The following is a 7,791-nucleotide window of genomic DNA, read 5'->3' as shown; positions in this document are numbered from 1 at the left end:
GGGAATGATGAAAGAGGAAGAGAGGGGTGTGGGACTTAAAGAGGTTTGTAAGGGAGTAGTTATACTGGTGGTCTCTAGACTCTTAAGCTGCATGAGGACAGAAGTGAGAACATGAAGTGTGTGACGGAAAGAGAAGATGTAGTAGGACAAAGGATTAGAATAAGTACCTGGTGGAACACCAGAGTAACTGAGGAGAAAGGATAAGAGGTAATGGGTAGAGAGAAGAATGCTTCAAATAGACATTTTGAAACATGTTTTAGTGAGTGTCATGTCTACAGTACAACCTTAAGAGTCAGTGGCTCAGAGAGAGTGAAGGAAAATGTGGAAAGAAACTAAAGGTATAGAATGACTCACAGATGTAAGTGTGGAAGTCATCCAGGATTTCCCCAGATAGATGATAAGAATGACAGTGAGACAGATGCTGGGACCCCCAGACCCAGAAGTTATAGGTTCTCTACGCGGAATGAATCTCCTATTCTGTATCACTCAGAGAGTCAGCTTCCCTGACACCTCTAATCTCAGACATTAGGAAATGGTAACCCACAATAGAACCATAATTTATCTAAATACAAGTCTTTCTCATTTCTACTCTTCCAGGATATGCCTTAAGCCTACAAACAAATGGTATATTTAATGAAATACCGCAAGAATCAAAAATAAAAAGCTTACACATAAAACTAGTGCCACTAGAAACGTTTAAAAGCAGTGGGCCCTTCTCTGCTTTTATTCATTTCCCCCATCATGGTTTGAGTATAAAGCACTGTGAATGAAGGTAGTTGTCAGGGTTAGCTGCAGGGGTGTGGGTGTTTTTCTTTATTACTTTTTTTTTGAAGGGGAGAGGTAGTTTTATTTTAATTTTATGGGCTCCTTTCCCCCTTTTTATGGTGATCTAATTGCATTGGTTAAAAGCAGCTAGCCAGTTGTTTAGAATATGCTCTCTAGCCAAGTCTAACTTTATTTAGATGCTGTAGATGGACAAGCTTGATTGTTTGAACCAAAACGGGAACATTAAACAAACATCACAGCCCTCGCTAATAACACTGTGACTTTGCTGTCAAGTGTAGAATCCTTCCTTCAAGAAAAAGCTTGTGACCATTTTGTATGGCTTGTCTGGAAACTTCTGTAAATCTTAGGTTTTAGTAAAATATTTTTTGTTATTCTAAAAAAAAAAAAAACTAGTGCCACTAGGACTGAATCACTCTAAACTGAGTCACATTACATACTCAAGGCTGGAGACATTGAATGATATAGAAGACAAAACTGGGCTGCTTAATGCATGATCCTCATTCACTTTAGCTTTTGTCAGTGAGCAAGAAAGATCAAGATATTGGGAGACTGTAGAAGGAAAGATAGCAAATTTGGGCGAAGAGAATGAAAGGAAGGTTATGAGTAGAACTTTTAAGACATTTGCACCTGCTTAGGAATGAACTTTAAAGATTTATTTATTTGAGAGAGAGAGCAGGGGGAGGGGCAGAGAGAGAGGGAGAGAGAGAATCTCTCTCCACACTGAGTGCAGAGCCCAACATGGGGCTCGATCCCACGACCCTGAGATCACGACCTGAGCCAAACCAAGAGTTAGACACTCAACCCACTGTGCCCCCTAGGTACCCCAGGAATGAACTTTAAAAGAAATACTCTTTTGTTATATAAAAATTTTTCAGAAATATTAAAACATAATGGAACCGCATTTGTCTACAGGGTGACAATGCAAAAAGCCCACTTAAAGTTTGGAAGATACTTTTAAATTATGTTAACCATTAATTAAGTGCTTAATCACCACTACAGCACATTCGAGCTGAACTCTGAGCTTGTTTTCTTACCTGTAAAATGGGAATAGTAACCAAATTTCATGGGATTTCTGTGAGAATCAATAGACATGGTGTATGTGAAAGTGTTTTATAAACTGTAAAGTTCTCTACACATAAAAATATCTTCATCATCATCTACAGGAAACTGATTATCATTTGAACATCTATTATTTGTGTCTACCCAGGCCCCTGCCCTCCTTCCAGTAATAACATAGCTTCCCTTCCACTGAAGAACTGTTCTTCCTTATTTTATGGAGGGAGTGCCCACTCCCCATCCTGACCAAGCGATTCACCGCACCCCATGCAGCTGGCCCTAGTGATGGGTCAGGACAGCCGTGTCCTTTAAGTCAGTCCAGTCACAGTTCTTCTTGGCTTCTTCTGTCTTTTCTTGCCAAGAACTATAAGAATATGTCCCCAGAGACACTGGCGACCATATCCTCCCCTATCCCCCGCAGGATAAAGTTGACATGTGGAAAGAACAAGAAGTGAGAGAGTACTGAAAGAATTTCCATCATCCTATATGGCTAGCCCCAGCCCTGTCCATCCCATAATTTCCTTACGTGAACTTCATGCACACTCACACACACACACACACACACACTCACACACACACATATACGTAAGCATTTGAATTGCATTTTAGTCACTTCCAACAAAGAGTCTGGCTAACATAGATTGCACAATGACAAACCTTCAAATTAAAAAACGTGGAGAGAGGAGAACTTGCTCATTGTCTCCTTTTCAAACTATAGATAGTGTTCAGAATAGTGAAAACATAGAACCTATATATGAATAGCCTCAGCATAGCGTACACAGAATGAGAAGCTTTTCGTCCTCCAATATCATCAGGTAGCAATAATAACCACATTAGTATGTGGTAGAGGAAACAAGCCTCTTAAGGAATATTGTTCATAAACACTGAATTCCTTAAAAAGAAATTTGACAGTTTTGGTCAGCTATTCTAAACTAATACATGTTGTTGCCATAAAGTCCTAAGTAAAAAGACCATTACAGATGAATTTCTAAATTAGGTGCATTGACCATTCCAGACTTTTTCTAGAACAAGTGGTCCACTTTATAGAGAAGAGCTCTAACAAGGTCAATTTCTGTCTATCTGTAGTACTTATCATGAACCCGAGTGGGAGTAGCCTTAGAGATACATCTAAAATTATGTAAAGACACATCATTTTACAGATGAAGGAACTGAGTGCCCCAAATATGAAGCAACTTGAGCAAGTTCACAGTTTGCCAATAAATTAGGTAAGGATTATTTGCTTATAAAATAGTTCTTTGTGGGGTACCTGGGTGGCTCAGTCAGTTGAGTGTCCCATTCTTGATTTTGGCTCAGATCATGATCTCACAATCCTGAGATCAAGCCCCACATTCAGTGGGGAGTCTTCTTGGGTTTCTCTCTCCCTCTCCCTCTGCCCTTTCCCCCAACTCACATGTGAGCAAGGCATGTACTCTCTCTCTCAAAATAAATAAATAAATCTTAAAATAAAATAGTTCTTTGCTTTACAAAACACTACACTATATTTTTCATTTTAATTGATGCTTACAATATAAATTTCCTAATCTATGACCATGTTTAAAAAAACTCTATTAAATTTGTAAAACTTTGATTTGTACACAACTCAGGAAAGCATGTGTTGCATCTATATATAATTCCAGTCTGGACACACTATTTATGATATCAGAAATTCAGAGTCATTTCAATGAGTCAGCACTGGGATAGATAAAAAGTTTAGACTGGCAAATCCCAATATCTTGAAGAAGTAGAGACAATTGCCTGGTGAAACATGATACTATTAAATGTTCCGGTGGTTCTTAAAGCAATTGATGAAATCCTTATTGCTGTAATTCTTGTATTAGGTAATTTTAATCATTTCATGTTCTAAGTCACAACTGTTTAACCAGTTTCTCTTAGAGCGCAATTATTTTCATCAATCTTTCTGTATATCTAATGGAACTGAAGGAGCCCCAACAGGAATCATATATCAGCTGCCTCCGTGAACTATCCTTTTCATTCAATGAAGCACAGCTCAAAATAGGATTTTCAAAGGTGTCATTTTTCCAGATGTTATTCAGTGTTGTTTGCTGTTTGTTTATATTTGAATTACTGAGGTCAATGTTCCAATCTATGGGTTGGTTTTTTGTATATCTTTACAATGTGTATATCTTCTTACATACTATTCTACACTATGTATTTTCTTATATGTCTTCTTATATACTATAACATATATAACTTGTATATTTTTACTTTTGCCCAAGAAGGACTGGGTGGAAGCTGATTCTCAATTTTTTGCCACCTCCTATCCCCCATCCCTGTCAAGTCCCAGAAAGTTCCTACAGAGGGACCAAACCTCTAGTGGGTTAAAACTGACAGTGGGCAATACTGAGTCTTCTACTAAACTCAGAACTATGATTTATGTATGCTTTCTTAGCCAACTTTTTCCTCCCTTGCTTTTTCAGGGGACTAAGGAAAGTGTAGGGGATAGATGTGGTGCTGGTCTTAAAAGCTACCAGTCACGAGGAAGAGATGTCATACTAATATCAAGATAACATATAATCATAGATGCCAAAAACCAGAGGTGCAAAGGAACAGAAACACAAAAGTCTCAGAAGAAAAAAATGCAATGCTTACTGAGCAAATAAAGACATTAACCTTCAGGCTGAAAATCAAAACAGCATCGAGATACCTTTTTTTGCTAATAAAAACAGCAATGACTTATACATGTGTGTTTAATACTGGCCAGAGTGTGCTGGGATAGGCATGCTCTCTCTGCTGGCATATCTTATAACAGTATAATATTTCTGGAAAGCTATTTAACAGTATATCAAGAGTCTTTATTCTATTAGAATATTCACACTTTATCCCACTTTCGAGAACCACCACCCCCTACGAGAAAATAATCAGAGCAAAGGCAAAGATTAATGCGGGACAGATTATTTTGGTGGTGCTTGCAGCAATTAAAAAATGTAAACACCATCAACGTGCAAAAGAAGAACTGTTAAATGAATTATGGAACAGTCATGGGTTGAATTATTAAATGGTTATTAAAAATGACGTTTCTGCAAATGCGCAAAACATGGAGAAATTCTCATGATTTCACACCATGAAGAAAGGAGGGCACGCAACAAATGTACTGCGGAAGAATCTGTGAAACTGAAAGTACCTGCTACTCCCCAACCTCCATTTGAGGAAACCACCCTGAGTGGTTGTTTATGCTGAATGTTGCCTTAGCTTGAGAGAATAGTGGTATCACAGCATTTAACTTATGCAAATTTAATTCTATGACCCCAGCAAAAAATAAAATGAGAAAAATAACTTCTGAAATGGCGCTGGCAATTTCCACTCGATAAGTGCGTGCCCCTAAGTGAGCATGGCATGGGAATTAGGAATTTGCTGTTCCCTCAGAAATTTCAGTCTCTATGGAGCGGTCATATTGGGGGCATCTTGCCAAAATGTGTGTAAATCTAGAGTATAAAGATACAATTCTATAACGTTCTCCTTTGCATATGAGCTCTTTATTGCTCTGGTCCGCACAGCTCCTATAATGTCCCCTAGGGTCTCTGTGTTGCCCAACTCGGCAGGTTGTTCTCAGGCTTCATCTTATTAAACTTCTCAATAGCACTTGATACATTTATCTGCTTCCTTCTAGAAAAGGCTCACTTGACTTCTGGCAACATTATTCTCTCTTCCTTCTCATCCTGTTCACTTTTCAGTCTGTTCCATTGATCCCTTTTCCTCTTCCTTCAGTCTATGGAGATTGTAGTGTCTCAGGTCTCAGTCTTTCAACATCTTCTCTGGCTAGACTCAGGTGATCTCATTGAGAACCATGGCTGTAAATATCAACTGCAGTCATATGATAATAATAGGACTAATGACTGACACCCCTACTTTGTGCTCCATTCTAAATATATAACATATATTAATCAACCCTCACAATGGTGCTATGAGATAGCTCATATTATTATCATCATCTTAAAAGAAAAACTGAGGCAGAGAGAAATTAAATAATTTGCCCAGAGTCACAGCTAATAGAAGATGGAGCCAAGACTTGAACCCAGGCATTCTGGCTGCAACTCACCTGCTCTTAAGTACTATCCTGTGTTATACTACACCACCTCCTCAGTGATTCCTAAGTTATACCTCTACCTGTTACCTCTTTCTAAAACCTAAGATTTGTACATTGGACATCTTTGGTTTGATGCTTAATGTAAACTTCAAACTTAACATATCCAAAATAGTATTCTTATTCCCCTTCAAGTCTCTTCCTCCTGTAGCCTCCCAGTTCAGTAAATTGGCATCCCCACTATTCCAATTGCTCAAGCCATCCTTGACTTTCCTTCTCATTTCCCATATTCACTTAAATACTGTTGGCTCTGCCTCCAAATAAATCAAGAATTTTTTTTTATTTTTCGTATTTTTCATAACTACCACCCTAAAGCACATCAACTTTTCTCACTGGACTCCTATATAACCTAATCTCTACATAAATTGAGAATATACTATGTGCTAAGGAAAGTTAGCCCCACTACCCTAGCCGTGACATACTGGTCCAGGGATCAGTGTCTAAGCTAGTGTTAACTATACATAAGTGGCCATAAGGAAGGTTAAACCTCTTTAGTCCATAAGGACTCTCCATATGAGTGGCGGCTCACCAACCCAATCAGATGATAACTTTGGGGGATACATGATGTAAGTTTGTAAGCCAACGAGCGCTGAGTTATTGCCCTGGTTCTCTGAGGCCTGTTATGTAAGTCTAGTCTTGGAAGCCTGGAATCCCTGTGTGCAGACTAAGAAGAAAATGTCTCACCACATTGCACATTTGCCATAAGTGCTCCTTTAAAAAAGTAATCCCATTATAATGCTTCTTTATAATTTTAAATAGGAAAATGTGCATGGGAAAAAAGCAGAAGAAAATAAATCAAATCACAATTAGTATTCATTCAACTCTGGGCACTCTTCGTATGGGGTTTTGTTGTTGTTTTGCTTTTTTTTTCCCCTCTATTTTTCAGAATGATATCTTATCTTGATAATCAAGGAAAACAATGTTAAGAGCCAGGTGTAAGAGGGACTGTGGAGAGAGTATTTTCATATTCAAAAAGAATGGGATCAAGATAATTGTGAAGTATATTATTTTTTATTCACTACTATTATTTTAAAAATTCACTCATTCCTCTATACAAATACTTGAATCCTGAAAGCAAAGAAGAATATAAAAATTTCAAATGCTGACCTTTGAATCCATATTTGAAATACTTCTTACACCTAAGGAAATTTTAAAAAAAGAAAGAAAAAGGAAAAGCAGTGGACTCAAGACACTTCATTCTAATCCATGCGCCCTCTGCTGGCTGTCTGCTAGCTGTCTCTTGGCTTTCTACTATTGCATTTTTAGCTTTGGGGGAATGTTTTTCTGATACTCCTATAAGACAAAAAAACAAAACAAAACAAAAAACATAACTATTCAGACACACAAAACTAGGAACATTTTAACATTCAAGACGTCTTTGTAACAAGGCTCTGTTGGGCCCCAAACAACTTGTTATTTCCTTTAAAACAAAAGTAATAATGACTGCACAAGGCATTTATATGATGTTCTCGGTAGATGTTCTTCAACTCACAGCTATTTGACTTATCGTGATTTCACCTTACCAGGATTCACATGTACAGCACTCAGCTGTAAAATACCCCTTTGCAGACTGCATACAAATTACTTCACCCCAAGCAACCTCCTCTCTGCGCTCCAACTCACTTCCTTGACCCCCAGCTGGTCCTATCTCACAGCCCCCTTTCCCAGCACCTCCCCTTCTATGCCAGCACCAGCCCCAGCATGGCATCTCAAGATGTCACTGCTGCTTGTGTAGAAAACGAGGAAGAGACAGAAGAAGGAAAGAGTGCATTCAACAGGAAAAAGAAAGGGAAGAAGGAATAAAGATCAGCAGACTGAGAGAGCATGTCCAGTTGGCATAAAATAAT

Source organism: Eumetopias jubatus, unplaced genomic scaffold (genome assembly GCF_037043125.1).
Source record: "Eumetopias jubatus isolate StellerSeaLion01/CBP00866 unplaced genomic scaffold, mEumJub1_p1.0 scaffold_15, whole genome shotgun sequence".
Classification (NCBI taxonomy): domain Eukaryota; kingdom Metazoa; phylum Chordata; class Mammalia; order Carnivora; family Otariidae; genus Eumetopias; species Eumetopias jubatus.
The sequence above is the reverse complement of the archived record's forward strand: the minus strand, read 5'-3'. Positions refer to the sequence as shown.